The sequence below is a fragment of the Macaca fascicularis genome, chromosome 10, assembly GCF_037993035.2.
Source record: "Macaca fascicularis isolate 582-1 chromosome 10, T2T-MFA8v1.1".
Lineage (NCBI taxonomy): Eukaryota > Metazoa > Chordata > Mammalia > Primates > Cercopithecidae > Macaca > Macaca fascicularis.
In genome coordinates this window covers 24,050,607-24,076,264 of record NC_088384.1, presented here as the reverse complement: position 1 = coordinate 24,076,264, position 25,658 = coordinate 24,050,607, and the positions used below count along the sequence as shown (strand labels likewise).

At 51.2% G+C, this 25,658-nt stretch overlaps 1 long non-coding RNA gene across 4 annotated transcripts; it reads right to left on the bottom strand.

Annotated features, from left to right (window-relative positions):
• Nucleotides 1–9,018: 9,018 nt before the first annotated feature.
• Nucleotides 9,019–25,434, bottom strand: LOC135965459 (uncharacterized). Of its 4 annotated transcripts, none has more exons than XR_010578397.1 (3): nt 25,077–25,434; nt 24,808–24,986; nt 9,019–19,771 (listed from the first exon to the last, which is right to left on the bottom strand). It is a non-coding gene; the product is annotated as an uncharacterized lncRNA (long non-coding RNA). The 4 variants fall into 4 exon arrangements; XR_012418345.1 differs by having other exon boundaries at nt 24,808–24,950; XR_012418347.1 differs by lacking the exon at nt 24,808–24,986.
• Between the last annotated feature and the right edge of the window lie 224 nt (nt 25,435–25,658).

Genomic DNA, 25,658 nt, shown 5'->3' with positions numbered 1-25,658 from the left:
CCCAGAGTTGCCTCCTGGAATGTGGGGCAGGGATGCCAGGGGGTGTCAAAGGGCAACCAGGAGAGACTGGAAAGGTGCTTAGCTCATTCCCCGGCACTGGAAATTCAAGGCAGGAAAGCAGATGCTACAGAGTGGGCTGGGGGCTGATCACAGACAGGGAGACAAATGCATTGAACATCAGAGCAAAACAGCCTGGTCATTCTTTCCGCTGTCACGATTAAAGCAAGGAGAAAGCCTCAACTGGGTGCTGCTGGGTCTTAGACATCTAACAGAGAGGCCACCAAACCCAGGCCAGGAGGCTCAGAGCAGGCCGCTCTAGCACACTACACTTGCATCTCTTTTCCTGTTTTTTTAGAAACAGGGTCTTACTTTGTCTCCCAGGCTAGAGTACAACGGTGTGATCGTAGCTCACTGCAGCCTCCAACTCCTGAGCTCAAGTGATCATCCCGCCCTGGCCTCCCGAGTAGCTGGGAATACAGGTGCATGCCATCACACCCGGCTAACTTTGTTTTTTGTAGAGACGGGGTCTTATTATGTTGCCCAGGTTGGTCTCTAACTCCTGGCCTTAAGCAGTCTTCCCACCTCAGCCTCCCAAAGTGCTACAGGCACAAGCCAAGGTGCCTGGCTGACACTTGCATTTCTTATTCAATAGTTACATTTCATTTATGGGCAGTTTCCAATTCAAAATAGTGATGGAAAGTTGCCTGTTGAAATAAAAGCAAGTCCCTCTAAATGCACATTAAGTGAAAAACAGTACAGAGGAGGTGCGTGCATAAGGAAAGCACTGAGAAGGAATACAGGCAGTCTGAGAAATGTGTGTGTGTTTTTTGTTTTTTTTAATCTCAATAGATTGGTGGTTTGCAGGTCTTACCTGCCCCTTGGAGGGTGCTCCATACACACTCATTCACCAGTCATCTGCTAACATTTAGTAGGTGCCTGCCCTGTGCCCAGTGCTGGGCTGGCTGCTTATCATACTCTGTGCAATCAAACAGAAGCAGCCCTGTCCTCTGGAACTTAAGGACTAACAGAGAAATAGACACATGAGATCTTCACAGGTTATGATACAAGTCCTGAGGTCCCAAAGTTGTGTTAGAGAAGATTGAAGGACGGGAGTAAGATGAGGGTTGGGGAGATTAGACAGTGTAGACAGGGAAGGCTTCCTGGATGAGGTGTCATATGTAAACTGAGCCTGAGGGTAGAGGAAGTGCCAGCTGTGTTGAGAGCAGATGGGACAGCAGATGCAAAGGCCAGCCCTGGGGCAGGAAAGGGCCACCCCTTGGAAGAACTGAAGGGGGAAATGGGAGTGGGAGATGAAGCAGCACCTTGGACATCCTGGGGAAGAGTTTGGATTTTGTTCTGAGAGCCATAGGGAGTCATTGGATTATTTTAATTTTGCTTTGTATTGTTTTGTTTCTTAATCAAGAGAGCGACTTCCTTTTTTTTTTTTTTTTTAGTTTTAAGAAGACCCCTCTGGCCACTGCTTGAACCCAGGACTAAAGAGGTCATAGTGGAGGAAGGGAAGGAAAAAGGGGAAAGAGGGAGGACAGTGACTTTATCTGGAGTAGTGAAAGCTGGGTGCAGAGAAGTGGTCAGATCTGAGGAGGATCTGAGGTTACGTTGGAGGAAGGGCTGGGGGATTTGTTGATGCATTTAACAGATAATTTTTAAGCACCCACTGTATGCCAGACCCTAGACTGGGCACCGGAGAAACAGGGACAAATTCCACAGAGAAGGAGCCCTGTCCTCACGGGGCTGACTGCCCAGGGGGTGCACACATTATACCATTAGGTCCTAATGGATGAGTGGCGCATGCATGCACACGCACACAAACATGCACGCTTGCACAAGCCCACTGTCACCCCTCCCAGGTCCACACGCACACACACACGTACACGTGTAAGCGCCCCAGGCACCCATGTGCTCATACTCAGTCCTACTCGCCCTTGCACACATACATACTCACCAGCTTCGCTTCTAAATATAACCTCAGTGGCCAGGCACGGTGACTCACACCTGTAATCCCAATGCTTTGGGAGGCCAAGGTGAGCAGATCTCTTGAGCCCAGGAGTTTGAGACCAGCCTGGGCAACATAGCGAGACTCCGTCTCTACAAAAATTTGCCGGGTGTGGTGGTGCGTACCTGTATTCCCAACTACTTGAGGGCTTGAGGTGGGAGGATAACTTGAGCCCACCAGGTCAAGGGTACAGAGATCTGTGATTACACCACTGCACTCTCATCAGGGCAACACAGCAAGACCCTGTCTCAATAATAATAATAATAAAACCTCGGTGATTGCGCTTAATTGGGGCTGACGTTGTCAGGGAAGAATTGAGATTCCCTCACTCAGCCTTTGCCGGTGATTCATTGAGAATATGCTGCACCCTTGCCTCAGCCCCACCGAACGCTGCGAACACTAAGAATACTTTCCTTTATTGCAGCAAATGACATGTGAATTCATTATGTAATGTGACAGAAATACGCCACAGCTGGCTGCTGCCGGACACCTTTGGGGCCTCCCAGAACCTGCTGGCCTGCAGGACACAAGGCAAGAGCCTTGTTCTGTAAGCTAGGTGCCAGCGCGGCCACCGTATCACCTTGTGACTTTGGGCAGCTGACCTTGTTGCTCAGGGCTTCAGTTTCATCATCTGCTAGATGGGGGTGAGAGGCATGAGCTGAGTGATCCAACCCTCCTGGAGATGGTTTTGGGGTCAGATTAGGCTCCTCTTAGGCCTCCTCTCTCTGAGGCATGCGGGTTGTATCTGTCAAGGTTTAAGAGACTGAGTCCTCCCCTGTGAGTCCCCCAAGTCATCATTCATTGAGCAAGGGTGGTTGAAGGCCTGCATCTGCCAGCCCTGTTCCAGGGACAGGACAGAGGGTGGTGAGCAGAACAGAAAATGTTCCTGCTTAATGCAGCTTATATTACAGTGACAATATCTCAGCAACAATTATCTGTGGGTGGAAGAGTGAGTGAATGAATGAATGAGTCTGGGCTGGAAATGGAGATTGGAGAAGTGTTAGTAGATGCCAGATACCAAACCCTGAGAGTGGGTGAAATGTCCCAGGAGAGGGAAACAATAAACAGTCTGAACTGAGCCATGGGACCCCCAGCCTACAAGACAAAAAAAAGAGGAGCTCACAGGGTTACCTGAAAAAGAGCAACAGGGAAACAGGACAAAGAGGAGGTCCCTGATAGGGGATGGAGGAATGTAGTGGGGAGCCTCAGAGACAGCAGAGAAGAAGGGACCCAGGTTGGGAGTGGGGCCAGAGCCTTGTCTTGCCTGTGTCCCCACCAGATGCAGGATCTGATATTCATCGGTCCCCATGATGGAATCTTGTCTTGCCTGTGTCCCCACCAGATGCAGGATCTGATCCTCATCTGTCCCCATGAATGTCGATGGGATGAATCCATCAATGGGTCCCACACCCCAACCTCTGTGTCTTAACCTCAGAGCCGCCACCTGCCCAGACAAAACATTGAGCAAAGACTGTGCCAGTGCCTTAGGACCGTCGTCCTCTTGTTACTGTGCAGCTGACACTTCTTGGGCAGCTACTGTGTACACAGCCCTGAGGGCACTTTGCCTACAATCCTATCATGTGCCTTTCCCAATATAATACTCGGTGGTAGGAACATGGCAAACCTATTTCACAGAATACCCTCAGATGAAATGAGGACTTTTCCAAGATCCACTAGCTTTCAGGAAGTGGGGAGATTTGGATCCAGCAGGGCTTCAGAACCCAGAACCACCACCAGCACCACGTTACGCTAGAGGACTGTATAAAGTGTATACTTGGCACTGTAGAAAGTGAAAATCCCCGTGCACACAAGGGGACCCTCACCACTAAGGCTCCTGGGCAGCTTCCCTGGGCCAGTTTCTGCTGCTTTGGGGCTGCCCCACCCTCCAATCCTAGACCTCCGCAGGCCATGCCCAGGGCTGCACCTTGTTTCTGCTGGCTCACCCACCCCAGCAATGGGAAATCCCATTGCCAGTCAACTCCCTGAGCCGGATCCATGGTTCCTGGTGACGTGCAGTGGAGCCTGCAGGTCCCCTTCACAGCTGCTACTGATTACAGCTACTTAACTGGCACATTAACCATGGAGTCAGAAATTAGGAGCTGCTCTCAGCTCTCCATTTAACATCACTGCATCACTTGACCTGCTGTTTCTTCAGCCTCCCCTTGGCCTCCTCTACCTCCAGCCATGGGGGCTGGTGGAATGCCCCACTCGGTCACGCCTGGTGTCACAGGCCCTTGCTCCAGCCTCGATGTTCCCAAACAACAGCCCTCTGTCAATCATCGATACCAGCAAGTTTGCCATACATTGGCAATTGTCGTCTAGGTTTAAGGTATCCTGCAGTGCTCCCAGTGTAAATCTTTGGGGAAACTGAACACTCCTTGCCATGACCCACAGGGGTGTGTTTCACTGGGTCACCAAGGACGCCCTGGGCTTTCCTCTCGCCATTGCCCCCAGGCACGGCCACCCAGCCTTGCTAAACTTCCTTCTACGCTTGATCACGTGGTGATCTGCTTCCCTTCCATTCCCTTCCTTTGCCTGTGCCATTCCCTCTGCCTGGAGCACCCTTCTTTCCCTCCTGCTTTTCCACCCAGCCCACCCTCCCTCCCTGTTACCACCAGTGGGTTTAGCACTCATGTCTCTCACTGCTGGTCCTGCCCTCCTCTCTCTCCCCAATTCCTTCTCAGCTTCTTGGGAGGCAGGGAGTGTGTTCTGTTCAACCACACTTTATGATGATAATAAGAGAAATCACTGGAGCTGTGATGGACGGAGCACCTACCACGGGCCTGGGGCAGTGCCGAGCACATGTGATTACTCATGTTTTAGAGAAGGGGGATACCCAGGTTCAGAGAGGGAAGAACACTCGCCACTCCCCGAAGAGGGCTCCCAATCCTTCATTGGCACCAGTAAAACAAAGCTGCTCCTGGCGCCAGCCCCGGTGGGGAGAAGGTACCCAGGTCACTCGGACCCTGGCAGGGAGGGGGTAGGGGTCATCTCAAGGCCCCCGGCCCCTTCCCCAGGCCCTGCCTGAGCCACAGACACAGGGTAGGACCCAGTGGCCGTTCCACCTTCCCCTGAGAGCCCGGTGTTTACACCATTACACCCTGGAGAAGGAATTTACTGTCTTAATCCTGAAATAGCAGGGAAGGCATTCCGGCCAGACAAGTCATCAGCAGGGCCCTGGAGAGCTGCTTCACACTTTTATAGAAATAAAATAAATACCCCAAGAGGGCTGCTCCTTCCAGCAGGGAAAGAAAAGCGTCCCTGTGGCTTCAGGGGAGTGGGGCTGGTGTGCGTGCCGACGTCTGGCCTGCTCCAGTCCTGCCGGTGAGGTCAGTGTGGAAGGCACCCACCTGGGACAGACAGGGATCTCCCCTTGATGTGGGGAGCAGCCCTGACCTCCCCAGCGGGGACATTTGCTGCCCAAGGATGAGGTTGTGTGCCCTGGGCTAAGCAGAGACTCCTTTCTGGGCCTCCTGTTTTCCTCGCTGTTGGAGGAAAAACTTGAGTTTTTTCATCTTGGCCCCTCTGAACTCTGCAAGTCTGTAGTAAGTGAAGAAACTGAGGCCCAGAGAGGAAAGAAACGGGTCCACATGGCAAGCCGGGGTCAGAGCGAGCCCTCGGACCAGGCTGAATCCCAGAAGGGGAGTCAGAGTTCCCACCAGTGGTTTTCAAACTGTCTGCCGTGGAACCCTGGGGGTTCCATGAAGCCTCCTTAAGCATCTCCATGGAGTATGACTAGGAGGGAGCCGAGCAGGAGGGTTCCCACCCCCCATCCCACCCTAGCCAGGTCAACCTTTCTCACCTGTCTTATCACTGGAATTCTCCAGGATTTTCCTCGACCAACATTGCCACAGATAACAAGATAAAATAAGAATACCATTGGAATCCCCATGACTGAACCAGCAGGATGGAAGGAAAGAGAATAACAGGATACAAAATGAATACAACTTCTAGGAAACAGAGTGGGGTTGCATCTTCCCTGAGGGCGAGATGTTTAATGTGTTAAGGATGGATTTCCTGGTTCCTAAAGAGAAACCAGGAGTCATTTTTCTTCATCATACAGTGGATATCACCCAAGTGATGACACAGGCTCCCCAACTGTGTATAACAAGCAAGTTTCAGTGTCGCCTCCTGCCCCCAACCCCAGTGGGGAGGAAGGGGGCCCAGGCCAGTGTGGGAGGGAGGGTCAAAGGCTCCCACTTGAACTCTGGTGGGGAAAGGTGGGTGTCATCCCAAGCACATCTGTTGAGCGAGGGAGCAGTTTCAGGATTTCAGGGGCTAGTAACCTGCTGTCCCCCCATGGGCTCCCAACCCCCTGAGTAGCCAGCAGCCTCACATCTCCAGGGCTAACCAGGTACATCCGTGGTTCTTACTGAGTGCAGCTGGGCATTCCTGGACCCAGCCACATGCACAGAGACAGTCATCCGACTCCCTCGAATCTACCACTCGAACCCTGAGTCATACTCTTAACGTTCTAACAGGGCACTTGGACCTAAATTCAACCTGCTGCGCTATCATAAATTACGTGGCCCTCTAAGGTCAAGGACCCACAAGCTAATTGAGGGTCGGCCCAGAGACTTGTCACAAGGCCATGATGTGGGCGTGGAGAGGCCAGGAAGTTTCCTGGGGCCCCTGTCCTTTAAGGGGGAGGCTGGTTTCTAAAGTCAGTGTGTGTGATCCAAATGACCCTTGCAAATTTCCTAGGAAGGCCCCACAATGAGACCCGCATGCAGTTGAGTCAAACATGGGTCACGGGTGCAATGAGACATCACCGTTTTCTACCTTCGTGTATTCACATCCCAAGATGGGAGACAAATGATAGAAAAAGAATTTAATGAAAAGACAACAACAAGCATTTTTCCCATTTCTTTGCAATTTCTAGAGTGTTTGGCGTGGCTGATTTACCCACAAATGAAGAAAGCCTTCTTCACATGGGGCCAGATCAGGGGATACATCTCTCTCTCCCTCAGCCCCGCAAGCCCAAACCTCCCTACCTCCCTTCTCCTTTATGCCCTGATGTCTGGAATTCCTTTAACCAACATTGGATAACGTTTCTGCTTGTTTATTTGTTTGTTTGTTTGTTTACAAATCATTTTCAGGCATTATCAGGCTTAACCCCATCCCCAGCCCACCCCCTGGGCATCTTCTTCTGTGGATCCTAGAGGACCCTCCAAGACATCGGGGGTCTTAGCCTCAACCCCAGTTTTTGGAGGATCAAAGGTGGGTAGCAGACCAGGCCAAGCCAATCCACCTGGATCCTCCATGTCCCATCCAGAATGGATGACGCGGGGAGGGCAGGCCCCTTGGTGCGCAGAGTCCAGGATTTCCACAGTGAAACATGAGAAAATGTCCTGCTTTGTCATGGATTAAAATTCCAGATTTGACATCTTGGTCATGGAGCTTTGAACAGACTGTCAGGGCATAGACCAGAGCCAGACAGCAGAGACCTGTGTGTGGCCCCTGGAACTTTGAACCACATGTTCTCAGGAACTGTGATCTGAGAGTTTTGAGAATTTTGAATCTATGCACTGGAGACGTTTTCATCAAAAGGCTCCGAGGGCTGCATCGTCACCATCTCACAGGCAATTTCACAATTTCGAAAAGAAATCACTTGCATTGTTTTCTTATTTCAACTTATTGAATTCATTTATTGAATAAATTTTGGGAAAGACCAGTGACTGAAACATCATGAAGGAAAATTGTGTGAAACCAGCAAGCCTGGAAATCACCAAGCTTATCATTTTATTACCTTTAAACTTTGTCTTTATACATACATTGTGCATATTTACACAAAATAGGATAACACAGATAATTTGACTATAGCAAAATGATCTTTCCCTGCTGTTAAGGATTCATTTATTCATTCATTGACCAACAATTTTGTACTGAGCACCTACTCTGTGCCAGGCACTGTTCTAGATTCTGAGGATATAGCAGTAAAAAAGCAAATGGATGAACAAAACCCTTGCCCCAGTGAGCTGACACGGACATTCTTTTACTACATTCTGCTAATGGGCTGACCATATCATCTTGCATTGTGGGGATGTAGCGTTCTTCATTTAACCAATCTCTTATGATTGGGCAGCTGGGTTACTTCTAGATGTTTGCTGTGATGAATGTACTTTTACCACTGAATCTTTATGTGATGCGTGATCATTTATTCCTTAAAGATGGAACCCTAGAAGCTGAATGGCTGTGCAGAGAGATAAATAGATGCTTATAAATAACGCTTTGGGTGTCTATTTATAAACTGCCCTCCAGAAATAATTGGGCCAAAATGGACTTTCACTAGCAGGAAAGGTGGGTAAGCAGTGGGACTGGGTTTATTGAGACTAGAGAGGAGAAAGTTAAGAAGTTTCTTAGTCTTAAGAAATGAAAGTATGATACAGTTCCCAAGACATTGGAGGGATGGTTAAAGGCCATTTTCTATGGAGCTGGAGGTGAGGGACAAGGAGGCCTCACTGCTGCAAAATTAGGAATAATTTTCCTTTTTTGGAGGCTCCTTTGGAGAAACAAAGTCACTCCTCTGGTGTTTCCAGAACCCAGCAATGAGCTCTTGAAAATGGGTTAGCTCATAAAACAATCACCCATGTCACATATATAGGCACACAGAATCCCAGAAAGACAGAAATTATACCAAAAAAACTTTTTTTTTTTTTTTTTTTTGAGACAGAGTCTTGCCCTAGCGCCCAGGCTGGAGTACAGTGGCGAGATCTCTGCTCACTGCAACCTCCGCCTCCTGGGTTCGTGATTCTCCTGCCTCAGCCTCCTGAGTAGCTGGGACTCCAGGCGCCCGCCACCACGCCTGGCTATTTTTTTGTGTTTTTAGTAGAGACGGGGGTTTCACCACATTGGCCAGGATGATCTCAATCTCCTGACCCTCATGATCCACCTGCCACTGCTTCCCAAAGTGCCGGGATTATAGGCGTGTGCCACTGCTCCCAGCCCAAAAAAGACTTTTTATTCCAATTTTGTAAGTATCTTTGGCAATTCCCTTTCAAATGTTCTCTTTTTTTTTTTTTTTTTTTTTAAATACAGGGTCTTGCTTTGTTGCCCAGGCTGCAGTTCAGTAGCATCACGATCATAGCTCACTGCAGCCTCCAACTCCTGGGCTCGAGTGATCCTTCAGCCTCAGCCTTCCAGTAGTTAGGACTGCAGGTGTGCACCACCTCACCCAACTAATTTTTTCATTGTTATTTTTGTAGGAATGGAGTCTTGCTATGTTGCCCAGGCTGGTCCTGAACTCCTGTCCTCAAGTGAACTTCCTGCCTCAGCCTCCCAAAGGGCTGGGATTACAGGCGTGAGTCACCGTGCCCAGAGTCCCTCTCCAGTCTTCTGACTCATATCACATGGTGATACAAGACTGAAAAGCCCACCTTTGGCTGCACAGGGACATTCAGGCTGTGGGCACGTGTCCTTCCTCCACGACATGGCCTTGGTCCTCAAGTCAATTTGTTTTGAAAGAACGTTTAGTATCAGCAGCATATGATGTGGGAAATCAGTGTCAGTTGTGACAAAATATAAGGAACCCCGAAAGAAACGAGCTCGCCGAAGATGTGTTAGGAGGCTCTAGCCAGCCATCTTTGCCTGCCACATCTCCAGCCTGCAACTCGGCCCCTCTTGGTTAAAAAGGAAAATGACCTAGTGTGAGAGCCGAGATAGCACCCAACTGAGAATTTCGCCTTCTCCTAGACAATGACTCAAAGGACTGAATGGGAATGTAAAACAGGAATATATTTCTCACTGGGGTTTGACGTTACTTACTGCCATGTCTAATGTGCCAATGAACAGTCACCCTCGTCTCACCAATAGTATATGTCTCTTGCCCTGAAATCAATATAAGAACATCAGTGCTCAAAGGGGAGTTTTTTACCTATCAGGCCTCATTCCAAGCACTTCACATCTATTAGATAGTTCATTTAATTCCTCTGACAGTCCTCAAAGTAGGTCCAATTGTTATCACCAACTCCATTTTGCAGATGAGGTAACAGAGACTCAGAGAGGTTAGGTGACTTGCCTGAGGTCACACAGCTAGTGCAAAACAGGGATGTGGTTTGAACCAGACAGCATGGCATCAGAGGCCTTGTTTGCTATCACCTGACTCTACCTTCTTCCTGGTAGGGGAGAGTCAATGTGGGGTGCGCCCAGAAGTCCTGGGTATCATTCTTTTCCCAACACCTTTTAGCCAAGTGGCCCTGGGAAAGTCTCTTCACCACTCCTAGCCTGTTTTCCCATTTGTGAACCAGGATATGAAGGTGAGGGGAAGGCCTCTGAGATCTGTATTCCAGAGAAGGAGGGAGGGCTCTGGAATCCAGCAGGGAAGGGAGGGAGAGGCTGAGCCCCAGAAGAAAGTCTAGTCTAGGCAGGAGTGTAGCAGGCTGTGCGGATTTCTGGCTCTAAATTCACTCCCCAAGAGGACACGGGGCACGTTAGGAGCACAGCTGTTCCTCGCGAGAATGAAAGGCCACCTCCTGAACCTCATGACAGGGTGCACAGTCACTTGGGTGCCCACAGACTCACCATCTGGTACACCCCCAATCAGAGGCACATCTCAGAGCTGTGCCCTTCAGTCTAATTTAGAGGGTACTCTTTCTTTTTGCTTTTGACAAACTTGTTCCCTGAGGTTTAAAAGACCCCTCAGGGCCCCCCAACCAACAACAAAAGGGAGAGGCAGGTCCTACAAGAACAGACAGGGCTGTATCAGGAAGTTCAGGGTCCAATCCAGGGCCTGCCATCCACAATCACACACTGTGTGATACTCAGTCAGTCCCGTCCAACGCTGGTTTCCTCATCTGTTAAATGGGACCGCATTGTAGTGCTTGTCGATTGCTTGCTGGCGCCTCCCACGTATGGGCCTGGGATTGCATTTGATTTCTTCCTCAAAAGGGCCCTGAGAGGTGGAGGCACCCTGAGCCCCACTGAGGAAACTAAGGCAGAAATGTGACTTCTTTATCCAAGACCTCACAGCTGAGAAATGGCAGAGTTGAGCAGTCCGTCAAGACTCTGGTCCCATGATCTCTGGTCTCTGAAGAGCAGCTTTTGGAGATGCTCTGTGCCCTGGTTTGTGGAATCAGAGTTCATCTCATCCCCTGGAAAGGGAGGTCTGCTGCTTGGCTCCCTCCAGATATCTGAAGCTAAGCAAGGAAGGAGGCTGCAGCTGGGCTTTCAGGATACTGGTGAGGTTTTACACCCACAACAGGCAAGGGAAACAACTGACTGCTTTGCCCGGGAGAAACCTCACATCCACCCCGTGCAGAAAGGACCATCCCCATTTTACAGATGAAAAACTGGAGACCTGGAGCTTAAGCAACTCACCCAAGTCCACTGTATTAGTTTCTTATTGCTGCTGTAACAAATCACAAATGTAGTGGCATAAGACACCACAAAGTACCTTATAGTTCAGGAGATCAGAATTCCAAAATGAGCCCTGCAGGGCTGCTATGATTTGGTTTTGTGTCCCCACCAAATCTCACAGTGAATTATAATCCCCAGTGCTGGAGGTGGGGCCTGGTGAGGAGTGATTGGCTCATGCAGGCAGTTTCCAATGGTTTAGCACCATCCCCCTAGCGCTGTTCTGGTGATAGTGAGTTCTCACAAGATCTGGTTGTTTAAAAGTGTATGGTACCTCTCCACTCTCTCTCTTCCTCCTGCTCCAGCCTTGTAAGACATGCCTGATTCCCCTTTGCCTTCTGCCGTGATTGTAAGTTTCCTGAGACCTCCCAAGAAGCAGAAGCTGCCATGCTTCCTATACAGCCTCTGGAACCACGAGCCAATTAAACCTCTTTTCTTTATAAATTACCCAGTCTCAGGCATTTCGGGCTTTTGTTTTGTTTTCTTTTGTTTTGTTTTTGGGGATGGAGTCTCACTCTGTCACCTAGGCTGGAGTGCAGTAGTGCAATCTTGACTCACTGCAACCTATACCTCCTGGGTTCAAGCAATTCTCCTGCCTCAGCCTCCCGAGTAACTGGGATTACAGGCATGCATCACCACACCCAGCTAATTTTTGTATTTTTAGTAGAGACAGGGTTCCACCATGTTGGCCAGGTTGGTCTCGAACTCCAGACCTCAGGGGATCCGCCTGCCTCTGCCTCGCAAAGTGCTGGGATTACAGGCGTGAGCTACCGCACCTGGCCTTCAGGCACTTCTTTATAGCAGTGTAAGAACAGACTAACACAGAGACTAAAATCAAGATGCTGGCAGGGCTGTGTTCCTTCTGGAGGCTCTAGGACAGGATCCATTTCCTTGTCTTTTCCAGTTTCTAGGAAAGCAGCTTCCACCAGCATTCCTTGGTTCATGGCTCCCTCTTCCATCTTCAAAGCATATCACTCCCTCCCACTTCCACCATCACATCTCCTTTTCTGACTCTGACCTTCCTGCCTTCCTCTTATAAGGACCCTTGTGATGACATTAACCTACTCAGATAATCCAGGATAATTTCTCTATTTCAAGATCCTTAACTTGAAAGTCTCTTTGGCCACATAACATAACATATTACAGGTTCCAGGGATTAGGACGTGGACATCTTGCAGGTGGGAGATGGGGCATTACTCTGTCTACTGCAACCACATGGGAGGAAATTGGCAAAACCAGTTTGAACCCATCTGACTGACTGCAAAGTTTGTTTCCTCTACCCCCAGATTCCACCAAGGCCCTAAAGAATAATGGCTAGTGTTGCCAGGTAACATACAGAACAAATCAGTTTTTCTTAGTATGAGGATATCTCAAATATTTCATGAGACAAACATACTAATTTTGTGTATTGTTTATCCGAAATTCAAATTTAACTGGAAATCCTGTGTCTTTTTTTTTTTTTTTTGAGACAGAGTCTCACTCTGTCGCCCAGGCTGGAGTGCAGTGGCATGATCTCAGCTCACTGCAACCTCTGCCTCCCGGGTTCAAGCAATTCTCCTGCCTCAGCCTCCCGAGTAGCTGGGACTACAGGCACCCGCCACCAAGCTTGGCTAATTTTTTGTATTTTTTTAATAGAGATGGGGTTTCACCATGTTAGCCAGGATGATCTCCATCTCCTGACCTCATGATCCACCTGCCTCAGCCTCCCAAAGTGCTGGAATTACAGGCGTGAGTCTGGCCTCCTTTGTCTTTATTTGATAAACCAGGCAATCCAGAAAAAAAAAAAAAAATTCAGGGAGAAAAAGGAGAAAATCTGGGTTCAAGTCTTGGATCCAGCCAGGAATGAACTGGGAGGCTTCATTTCCCCTCTCTGGGCCTCAATTTGCCCATCTGTAAAATGGAGCAGTAATAGTAACCGCCCAACCCCCCCCAAAAAATATGCCATCAGTAGCACACAGGAGAAAGTGTCTGCACACTGTAGAGAGCTGTGCCCACCAGAGAAGCCGGCTCCACCCCCTCTCCTCATCCATAGGGCAGGGACTGAAGAGACTATTCCCAGGACCCAGCCCAGATGGGGCTTAACCTCCAGTCAGACAGGAGCCAATTTCCCTGGCTCATTATCCCAAACCAAATTAGGGGCAGCCCAGGCTGTGCCACTCGTGGCTTAATTGGGACTCACAGACACCCTGCCCTGTGCCTTCTTTCTTTCCCACACCCCTGTCCCCAGCCAGGCCGTGCCTTAGGGAAGCCAGAGGCTGCCTGGGCCTTGCCACCTGGGCCCTCGCAGATGCCCCAGTGTAATCAATTAGACCCAGGCCAGGCCAGCTCGGGATGGGGGCGCCGCTGGGCAGCTGGGCCCGGCATCGATCCCGGCCCCTCTCAACCCCCAGGGAGGGGAGGCAGCCAAGAAAGCCGTGCAGATGGCGGTCTCCACGGCCCTCTACCCCCACCCCCCTCCCCAGAGCTGCCCGTGGGTGTACTCAGCCCGGACAGAGGACTGTGCACCTGGTGGGCCCTGCATGAGCCTGGAGGCTGGACTTTGTTGCTTGGTCCTCAAAGGGACAGAAAATATTTAGGAAATGCTGTCCTGCTGGGGTCCACGTGTCCCCCGCAACTGGAGCATCCTTCATCCCTCTAAGCCACCTGGAGGCCTGCTCAGGCCCCTATTCCAACCAGGCCAGGCCCCCCAGGGGGAGCCACTCCAGAGGCTCTGAACGCAGCAGGGCGGAGGGGGGCCAGGGACTTCCTTTGAAGAATCTTCTCCTGGGGCCTCCCCCCTGCTCCCATCCCCCATCACAAAGGTTGATCAGGCGAGCAGGGTGGGGAGTGGGTGGAGGGAAGACAGGGGACAGGGCTGCTGGCAACCAAAGGATTCCCATCTGGGGATCATGAGGAGGCCTGGGGGCCCTGGAGGACACTGCCACCATCAGTGCTATCTGAACCCCCACCCACTTCCCACCACCCCAGGCAGCAGGCATGAAAGCTTCGGAACCAGAGAGGGTGGCGTGGAGGGGAAAGGGAACTCCTGCATGTGTTTTTTTGGGGGGCTGTTGGCATAAGACTCTGTTTGCAATGATGCGGGTTTTCAGAGGGTCCATGTGCCTGAGGCAGGGATTTCTCTGTATCTGGATGATTCTGTATTCCCATGCCAGTCACGCAGTAGGTGTTAAGAATCATTTGCAAAATGGGAGGTGTGGGGGGTCTCTGTTTCTAAGCTCTTGTAAGTTGGCCTGGAAGGGAGTGTGCCTGTGGGGTGTGTGTATATGTGAATATATGTGTACATGTGAATGTGTGTGTATGTATATGTGCGAGTGTGCATGTGTGTATACGTTACTGTGTGTATATGAATGTGTGTATATGTTAGTGTGTGTATATTTGAATGTGTATTTTAGTGTGTGTATGTGAGTGTGTATACATGTGAGTGTGTGTATATGTGACTGCATGCGTGTATATGTAAATATACGTATATATGCATGTTTGTATGTATATGTATGTTTGCCTATATTTCAGTGTGTATTTTAGTGTGTATGTGTGTAGATATGAGTGTGTATGTAGATGTGAGTATGCATGTGTGTATGTGAGTGTGCGTATATATGAATGTGTGTATATGTGTGTATGTTAGTGTGTATTTTAGTGTGTGTATGTGAGTGTGTGTATATGTGAGTATGCATGCCTGTGTGTGTGTGTGTGTGTGTGTGTGACTCCATGTGGCATTTTTCCTCCTCTGGGCCAGCATATGTATTTAACAAAGGACTTGGGGTCTTTGCCTCCCATCTTCCTTGGAGTACCCAGGCCCAGGAGCGCCATTCCGTGTAGACCTCAAGCCTAAGCCTCCCTGCTTAGGGAGTTTCTCTACTCCAGCCTTGGTATTACACCTGGTGAAAGACAAATTTAGAAGAACAAAATGATGTAAAAATAATAAGATAAAAATCACCTATGGTGACACCACCTAGAAATATGCTTGAATCTGAGCCCTTACCATGGGTCCCCTCCGTAAAGCAAGCATTGGAAGTAGGGAAGGATGGTTTGAAGAGGAATAGGCATGGAGACTCTGCGAGTGAATACATGCAAAGCACTTAGAATAATCAGTGCTGGCACCACACAGGCGCCATCAGAGCGTTTAGTAACATCATCAATCATCACTATCACTCGCCAATGCTTCCTTACCTTAAGATGTGTGCTCTCCTTGTCACTTTCACTCATTAGTCCTCAAGCAGTCATTATTGTACCCACTCTGCAGATGAGGAAACTGAGGCCCAGAGACAGAAAGCCACTTGCCAAGGCCACCCAAAGCCTCCTGAGCAGCCCCAGGACTACTCCTGCTCCTTGTCAGTCCCTCCTTATCTGTCTGAGGCTGAGCTGGAGAAGGAGGACAGAGAGGAGGGGTGGAGGCCAAAGCCCCCCTCAGGCCCTGCCAGGGCCGTGCTGCTGGACTAGAGGGCTGCAGTCCAGCCACCGGGCACAGGCTGACTAATTGCCGACACGCAGCGCTGCCCTGGACTATGACACAGGCCCCTGACAGACATGATTTATGATGGCCCTCGGCAAAGCGGAACCCACTCAATTGCCTATTACCTCACTTAGCAGACACCTTGTCACCGCCCAAGAGCCGGGTGTTAAAAATACAAACCAGGCGGCCGGTCGGCCCTGAGTGCGGCCCCTCCACCTGCTCCGCACCAGATAACCAACCTTCCAGCCAACCAGCTGATCTCTGCTCAGCTGAATTGGGGAGAAGATGCTGGGAGTGGATTAATGAAGTAGATGTCATCAGGTCTCAGTCTCTGGATTGAGGAGGTGGACAGCCGGAGCAGGAATGGGACCCTAGTGTCCAGACCGGTCCATCCACTGGTAGTGCCTGCTGCAGAGATGGGGACAACTGAGGCACAGCAAGGTGCAGCCACTCATCAGGGGCGCTGGCAAAGCCAGGACTGGGATCCAGGGTGGGATCCCACCCTCTTTGCTCATGAACTCACCTTTTTGTTGCTCTGAATCTACAAGGTGCTTGCTACAAACCCATCTGCAATGTCTAGGCTGCCAGGGCTTCCCAGCCCCAGCCTCCAAGCCTGGCGTTCTGCACCCTTCCTGGCTGGCCTCATTGCCTTTCAAACAACCCTACAAAAGCCAGGGTTCATATGGACTCTCCCTCGGTGTTTCCAGGCTGCCAGTTAAACTAGGAACACACACAACGCCAACTCCTAACTCACAGGACTTGCACAATAACAATGCGGAGCCTCTTGTTCAAATATTAAGAATTTCAACATGGTGACAGGAGAGCATTAAACCAAGCGTGGGCCCTTCTGGGCTCAAGGTCCTGCATGACTGCAGGGGTCCCATGCCCATGACACCGGCCTTGAGCACCTACTCAGAGCCTGCGTGAAGCTGGACTTTCACCACTTTGGCTCATTTAATCCTCACAATAACCTTGGGGAAGACATATTGGTGGCCCTCCTGCTTGAGAGCTCATAAATGTGTGTATTTGTGTGTGTGTGCTGTGTGTGTGCCCATGTGTGTCTGTGCGTGTCTGTGTGTTTCCATGTATATACATCCATATGTGTCGGTGTGCATGGCCACATGTGTGTCTCTGGGTGTGTGTCATGTGTATTTGTCTGAATATGTGTTCATGTGTGTCCATGTCTGTGTGGGATTGTGTGCCTGTGCACGTGTCCGCGTCTGTGGTAGGGGTACCTGTGCACGTGTCCGCGTCTGTGGTAGGGGTACCTGTGCGCGTGTCCGCATCTGTGGGTGCGTGTGCCTGTGTGTGTGTCCGCGTCTGTGGGTGCGTGTGCCTGTGTGTGTGTCCGCGTCTGTGGGTGCGTGTGCCTGTGTGTGTGTCCGCGTCTGTGGGTGCGTGTGCCTGTGTGTGTGTCCGCGTCTGTGGGTGCGTGTGCCTGTGTGTGTGTCCATGTCTGTGGGTGTGTTTACCTGTGCACGTGTCTGTGTCTGGGTGTGTCTTTGTGGGAACATATGTGCGTATCCTGGCAGAAGTTTTAAACAGCCAAAGAGAAGATCAGATCAAAAGCAGTTGGCACACTGGATGCAGCCTGGCCCTGACAGATGGGATCGATTCCCCTGCCCGGTCCTATGTGGGTCCACATGGGATCATCAGCTGGGTCTGAGGGAATTCCCTGGGTGGGGCCATTTGGGGGCAGAAGGGAGTCGCATCTGTGGATCCCTTGGGCAGGCACCAGGGTCTGTAGCCTTCACCCTCAGCACAGCAGGGTGGGGAGCAGCTTCACCCACTCCCTCATTTATTCAGTTACTCACTGGGCACCCCCTTTGCACTGACAGGAGCCAGACCCGACCATGCCCTCTGGGAACTCACAGCCTAGTAAGCAATTCAGGTGGCACAGGGAGTTGTAGGGACCTAGAGGATGTCTCTGACCCAGTTGAGGGACCATCAGGAAAGCTTCCTGGAGGAGGCAATGTCTCTGACCCAGTTGAGGGACCATCAGGAAGGCTTCCTGGAGGAGGCAATGTCTCTGACCCAGTTGAGGGACCATCAGGAAGGCTTCCTGGAGGAGGCAATGTCTCAGCTGAGACTTGGAAAGGAAGCGGGAGTGATACCAAGAAGAGGGAAAAGTGTCACAGACAGAGGAACACACCAAGCGAAGACCTGGGGGTGGGACGAACCCAATCATCCGGCCCATGGAAGCTTCTCCTGTCCCCCTGCCGCTGCACCCTCACCAGCTCCCTCTCTCTCCCATTCCTCCTTCAGGTCCCTATTTCAACTTCCCTTCCTCCAGGAAGCCTTCCCTGATTTTGCACAAGTACACACACACACTCACACACACACACACACACACACACACACACACACACGGTGAGTGCATTTACCTGGTCTTTGCCGTCAGGCACGTACCAGAGTATAACTAACCTCAAAAGTCATCTTCTCTGCTTGGGCTGCTTTTGTCCATACCCCAATGCCAAGAACAGTCCTGGCTTATAGTAGGTACTAAACAAATGTTTGTTGATTGAATAAGTGTGAGAGAAGACATGAAGGCGTACATGCACCTGTTGGAATGAAAGAGCTGCAGGATCTTAAGAGTTTAGTGTGGGAGTGCCCGGCCCCCTCGATGCAGGGGCTGTGACCAACCTAGACAACACATATTATCGTGGTCAGAGGCACAGAGGCCCTGAGACAAATCCCACCTCTGTCTGTTCCCAGCTCTGTGACCTTAAGAGACTCTCTTAGCCTCTCTTGGCCTCGGTTGCCTCATCAGTATACTGGGTTCTCAAGAGGTTTAAATGAGGTCATATAGAAAGTGCAATTAAGAGTGCCCAGCACGTTCAAGATGCTCAATCAGTGTGGTCAGTGTGTTATTCTTTTTCTGCATCTCCCCAACATTCAGCCCTAGACTAGACACTCATGAGCTGTCAATCAATGGAGATACCACCATCATCGTCATCATTCAGAAAGATGGTCAGGCCGTGAGAACTGGTCACCTGATGATAATCATAACCCCTGACATTCACATGGGCCTGAGAAGTTACCAAGAGCTTTTCCTGGGTGCTGCTCCTCCAGGTTTCAAGGGCAGGTGGGGGCCCAGCCCAGAACTCTCTCTCTCTCCAGCCTCCCTTTGGAGCTTCATAGAGCAGGCTCGTCCTCTGCTTTTCCACCCCTCACTACCTGACTTCCAGCCAGTTCAGTTCCGCTCTGAACTCTGGGAGAGATGGACAGCTTGGCGCTGGGAATGTCAGTGCAGCCTCAGGCCAGAGAGCCACTGCTCAGTGGAAAAGTGGTCTCTGGTCCTGGGCGATGGGCCAGCATTTCCAGGCCTGGCACGACCTGTCAAAGGCCCCGCCCTAGAGACACATTTGCATCCTCCACGCCTCACCCGTCTCCGGGATCCTCAGCCTGGGTCCCCCAGCCACACTGGGATTTAGAACCAATATTTTTAGAAAGCACAGCTGAGGCTTTTTAACAGGTTATGTATTCATTCAACAAACGCTCCCGGCTTGGGTGCTGGAGAAGCAGAAATGAAGTTGCTACGGCCTCTGCATCAAGGAGCTCACACTTCAAGTAGGAAGGAAGGTGGTGACTTAGGCGAGAACATGGGGCTTTGGGGAGCAATCGGGGCAACTCACAGCCAAAACATTGAAGCAAAGACGTGGAGAAGGAGGAATTAGCAAGGGCAGAGGGAGTTTCAGGTAGAAGGAACAGCACATGCAAAGGCTTGGTGGCCGGAGAAAATGGAGAGAACTTGAAAAACGCAGCAGTACTGGATTAAAAACAAAGGTGGGGGAGGCAGAGTGTGTGTGGCAAGAGAGGGGCATCTTCTTCCAAGACTTCCTTTCATTGGAAGGCAAAGCCAGGGAGAGATTTGGTCTTATGGATACTTCATCCATTCATCTGCTTGGTCATTCAGCAGTTACTGATAGCATTCTGAGTCAGGCATAAGGTGGGTCCTGGGGAGAGGGAAACAAACAAGGGAAGGGCATGAGATGGGTGAGGAAGTAGGGGATGTGGGACACAGCAAATGGGGAAGACATCAGGGAAGACTGCCTGGAGGAGGGGGCTCCAAGAAATCTGAAAAAATGCCTCTTCCTGCCTCTAAACTGAGCTCAGGTATCCAGGGGAATATCAGCCCCAAAGCTCTCACCCCCATTAGTGGCAAGGAAGGTCCAAAATTCTCCAGGGAGCCAGTTATCCACTCATTCGTTTGTCCATTCATTCATTCATTCATTCATTCATTCATTCATCATTTCACCCAGCATTTGCTCAGACAGATAGAAAACCCAGCCCTGCCCTCAGAGGCTCCCAGCACCACTGAAAGGGAGACAGAAGCATGCATAAGCAAGCATAAGTCAATATGAAGGGCAATGGAACATGGACATCCAACACTAGCTGTCAGCACAACCCCCTAGGAACTTTGTAAAACACAGATTCCCTGGGCCCCACCGCAAACCACTGGCTCTACCTCACGGAGTCAGGCCAGGGAATCTGCATCCTAAAACTCCTCGGGGATTGGAGATAGCTCAGCCTTGCACTTGCCTGTTGACAGTCATTTCAGAATCCGTCTGTGCCAGGAGAACCAAGTCCCTGAGGGACTGGTAGAATCAGGTGGCAGCCAGGGACAGGCCTCTGCTGACTTCAGGTCTTATTTTAGCCTCTGGCATGTCCCCAGGAGGCCCCATGGGAGGGGACTGAGGATTTTACAAGAGGGATTTGCACGGGTATTTTCAGTCTAGATGGAGGATCAGCCTGGCCATAGCCAGCCCTGCAGGTAGAGAAACCAGGCATTGAAGTCTAATAGTACCCACCCCCCACCCTGGAAAAGCTGGCCTCCTGGGCCTGCTGGGCCTCCCTGGGCCCTGGGGTGGAGACTCGCTGTCAGAGATGAGCTAAGAAACCTGTGTGGGCCTCTGAACAGACCTGGCATGCGGCAGCTTGGAACAGCTCGAGACTACATTTGCAAAAGATGGGTGAGGGAGACTGGGGATATCATCTTCATTTCACAGATGCAGGAACTGAGGCGTGGGGAGGCCAAGGCCATTGCCCTACCCTGACTCAACCCCAAGTCCTTGTAACAATGAACTAAGTCTTTGCCAAAAAGGCAACCCCGGTACCTAACAGACGCCCTTCCAAGCCAATGATTAATAAATAAGGCTAACAGTTGATGCTGGCAACGAGTCAGCACTTACATGGAGCGTGGATAGGCCAGGCACCATTCTCAGCACTGGGCGTATTTTACCACTAACTCCTCTTTATCCTCACCAACACCTACAAAAGCAGGCACTAATAGTATGCCCATTTGACAGATGAAATGAACTTGGGAGCTGCGCAGAAAGATTCATGGAGCCCCAGGTCCCCAGTGAGTCTTTCCCTCCCCAGACCACCTCTCCAAACCCTCCCAGCCCTCATGCTTCTTCTGATAAACCATGCAAAGCCCGGATCAGTAAGGGGGTTAATGAGGTGGATGGCACCCCCCAGGCTTGGTTTGCACCTGCCAGTTAGAGGCAGTAGGCAGTCTGGGGTCAATGGGCAAAGCCAGGCATGAAGTCCAAAGCATGGGTTTGAATCCCAGCCCTGCCCTGGCCTTCCTGAGCCTCAGTTTCCTCTGCTGAGAACTGAAAGCACCTATTCCCACCCCAGCTTCCACCCAGCATGGCAGGCAGGGTCAAGAGAGCAGGAACACTGTTCTCCACCTGCAGATGAGGAGGCTGAGGCCCGGAGAGGGCTTGGCAAGTACTCACGGCCTCCTGGCCCGCCCGGGAGCAAACTAGCTCTTGTAAATCACATGCCCCTGTCAGAATAGCAATGAAGAGGGAGCCGAGAAACAACGTGGGCCCAGTTGACTCTGCGATGAGGGCCCAGTTGACTCTGCCCGAGGGGCAGTCGGCACAGGTCTGTCTGACTCCTGGGCTGACCTGACCGTTCTCAGCAATGGAAGTGGGGGAAGGCATAGGTACTGGGGTTTCACCCAGTCTACTAACCAGCTGGGTGACCTTGGACTACTTACTAAACCTCTCTGAACCTCTCTTTTCTCAGCCTCGAAATGGGGACAATCACAGTAAGGCGGTTGCGAGAACCCAGGAAGGCAGGAGGTGTAGAGTTGCTTTTTTCCAGGTGGAGCACTGGAAACTCAGGCTCCGAGGAGGGGAAGGGACTTGCCCAAGACCGCAGGGCACCCGCACAGCCGAACAGAAGCTTGTCTGCAGCTTCTCCCCCAGCCACAGGCCTCAGGGCGAGGGGCCCCGCCTCTGCTGGTCGGGAGGTGGGATCAGGGAAGGGTTTCCGAAGCACGGGCATTGCAAACCTCAGGACTGGCATTTGCAGGGATGGCATTCCAGGTGGAGGAGCTGGCCTAGGCAAAGGCCGAGGGGTGAACGGCACTGAGAATGTGCGGAGACCAGCATGACATTTAGATGGCTGGAGCAAAGGGGGCGGGAATGTCTGCAAGTAGGTGTGTGAAAGGTGGCTTTGCCATCAGCGTGTGTGTGTGTGTGTGCTTACACACGTGCATGGGTGTGAGTGTGATTTCTCGGCCGCAGAGTCCCCCATTAACGCTCCGGTATTTGTTTGTTCAGTTCCGCTCTCCCATCGGCCCTGCTGCGTCTCTGCACCCCGTTTGCCAGTCAGCTCCCTCTCCCTCTCCCTCTCCCGAGGGCTCCATGGGTCATTAAAACCGAAACAAGCCCCAGCTCTGATGGTTAAACCAGATGCCCAGGCCCCATCCTGCCTGGGCCCCATCGCAGGGTCAGAATGAGCCATGGAGCTGCTGGGGAGGCCCCGTCCGGCTGCCTCAGCCCGTGGGGGGCCTGGGGTCCCAAGAGGGACAGGGCCAGACGAGGGGAAACCCAATCCCTGACACATGGAGATCATTTGCAGAAGGAACAAAATCCGTGACCAGCCCCAAACGGACGCAAAGGGGAGGGGAGCGGGGCTGGGCAAGGAGTTCTCAGGGCCAATGGGAGATGAGGGCTGAGGCAAACCCTGGGCCAGCCTCAGGTCAGGCTCTCAGGTTGTCTCAGCCACTCTCTCTAGGAGCTTCTGGCAAGGCTCCCACCCTCCCTGGGCCCCTGTGTTCTCCTTTCAAATAGGGCGAGGACTGAAAGAAAGATTCAGAGCAAATGTCCCAGCAACCTGTGCCCAGCAAATGGTTAGCCTGAAGCAAATAGATTGATATATAGATGAGACAACTGAGGCTCAGAGAGGTTGTGCAGCTCACCAAAGGGCACACAGCTAGTCAGCCTAGGAGTGGGGCTCAAATCTCCCAAAAGGGAAAATGTTCACAGGGAAGGGACATGGGCAGCCAGTCATGATTTGCAAAATCAGATGCACCGTGGCCTTCATCTCCCCTAAGGTGACTTTCCCTTCTTCCGATTTTACTGAGGGCCTCAGGACTCTGACCCATGAACTCCACTCATTCGGTGTTTTGTTTTGTTTTGTTTTTGTTTTTCTTCTTTTGAGACAAGGTCTGGCTCTATCGCCCAGGCTCACTGGGCTCACTGCAACCTCCACCTCCCAGGTTCAAGCAATCCTCTTGCCTCAGCCTCCCAAGTAGCTGGGACTACAGGTGTGTGCCACCAAATCTGGCTAATTTTTGTATTTTTTGTAGAGATGGGGTTTTGCCATGTTGCTCAGGCTAGTCTCGAACTCATGAGCTCAAGCGATTCACCTGCCTTGGCCTCCCAAAGTGCTGGTATTACAGGATTGAGTTGTAATGCCCGGCCCTGTTTTTTAAATTTAGCTTCATTGAGATATGATTCACATAGCACACATCTCACCTATTTAAATGCAATGCATTAAATCAATTTCAATGCATTATACAATGAACAATTCAGTGGCATTAAGAACATTCATATTCATAATGTCATACAACCATCACCACAATCTCTTTTTTTTTTTTTTTTGGACACAGGGTCTCACTCTGTCAGCCAGGCTAGAGTGCAGTGGCGTGATCTCAGCTCAGTGCAACCTCCGCCTCCCAGGCTAAAGCAATATTCCCACCTCAGCTTACCAAGTAGCTGGGATACAGGCACACACCACCATGCCCAGCTAATTTTTGTATTTTTTTTTTAGAGACAGGGTTTTGCCATGTTGCCCAGGCTGATCTCGAACTCCTGGGCTCATGTGATCCACCTGCCTCTGCCTCCCGAAGTACAGGGATTACAGGCATGAGCCACCGTGCCCAGCCACAACTATCTATTTCTAAAACTTTTTTATCACCCCAAAAAGAAACTCTGTACCTGTTAAGCAGTAACTCTCCTATTTCCCCCTCCCCCTGCCCCCTATTAACCACTTTCTGTCTGTATGAATTTGCCTATTGTAGATATTTCACATGAGTGGAATCATGCAATATTTGTCCTTCTGTGTCTGGCTTATTTCACTTAGCATAATGTTTTCAAGGTACATTCATGTTGTAGCATGTATCAGAACTTCATTCCTTTATATGGCTGAACAAGATTCCATTGTATGGATATGCCACATTTTGTTTATCCATTTATCCGTAGATAGGCACCTGGGCTGTTTCCACAGCTTGCCTACTATGAATAATGCAGCTACAAGCATGGGTGTACAAGTATCTGTTCAAGTCTCTGTTTACAATTCCTTTGGGCATATTCCCAGGAGTGGTATTGCTGGGTCATATGGCAAATCTATGTTTAGCATTTTAAGGAACCGCCAAAAAGCAGCTACACCAAGAGTCCAAGGCCCACTGGCTCAAAGTCCAGCCTGTGTGAAGGTTCAGGGACTGCTGCTTGACCTAGCCCTCATCACCTCTCGCCTGGACCTTTGCAGTAGACTCCTGGCTACCCCCTGCCTCTGCCTCAGCTCCTCCAATGGCTCCTCACAGCCAGGAGATCATCTGCAGCTCTTCAAAGTCATGCACAGCTCCCCATTGCTCCCTGGATAAAATCCTCAGGCACTGTGCCCTCCGTGGGCCCCTCCTGTCCCCTCTGAGGCTCCACAGCCATCTCTGCCCGTGCACCTCAGCACTTACCACATGTGCCAAGCCATCTGCAGACTCCCTCTATTGGTGGGCTCCTTGATGCTAGGGACTATGTCTAATTTATGTCTCTTCATGGTCTTGAATAGAAGAGGTCCTTGGTAAATAAGTGTGTTGCACAGATGAAGAAACCAGGGCTGAGAGAGGAAATTGACCTGCCTGAGGACCCAGAGCTGGGAAGTGAAGGACCTGATTCAATAAGACAGCAGGTGTCAAGTAGGTGTTCAAAATTATTAAGCACCGGTTCTCTTCCCACTTCTTACCTTGGGGAGTCAAAACGCCCCTGGGTCCAGACCAAGCCCTACTTCTAACTCGCTGTGTGACCTCAAGCAAGGCAGTTGCCCTCTCTGGGCCTCAGTTTCCAATCTGTGATCGGGAGGAGCGTGTCCCCATCGTCTCTTCGGGTTGGAATTTGAGGGCTCTCTGGCCTCGCCACGGTCACCATCCCCTCCCCCAGCAGATTCCTCAGGGCTCAGCTGGACCCCTCAGCCGGCCCCCTCCTGCCCACAGGTAATTAGAGGAACACAGCAGGGGTGGAGGGCAGGGGGAAGCCCCAGCAGGCGGCTCCTTCCTCTGTAAGGGGCCCCTCAACGCTGCCTGCCCAGCTCCTGCTGCGGGAACAAAAGGCCTTGTGGACGTTCAAAGCAAGGCGCCGGGCGGGAGGCCAGCGTGGGCGGCCGCAGAGATGGCCACGGGGCTCGTGGCGGGGATGGCCGGCGACTGGAAGCTGTCCCCATCCATCAGTCCGCGGTGACAGCTCCCGGGGACCTGCAGCCCCCCCTCGGCCCTGCCAGCTGACCGTCCGGCTGCAGCAGGCCTCCCTCGCCTGCCTGGTGGCTCCAGCC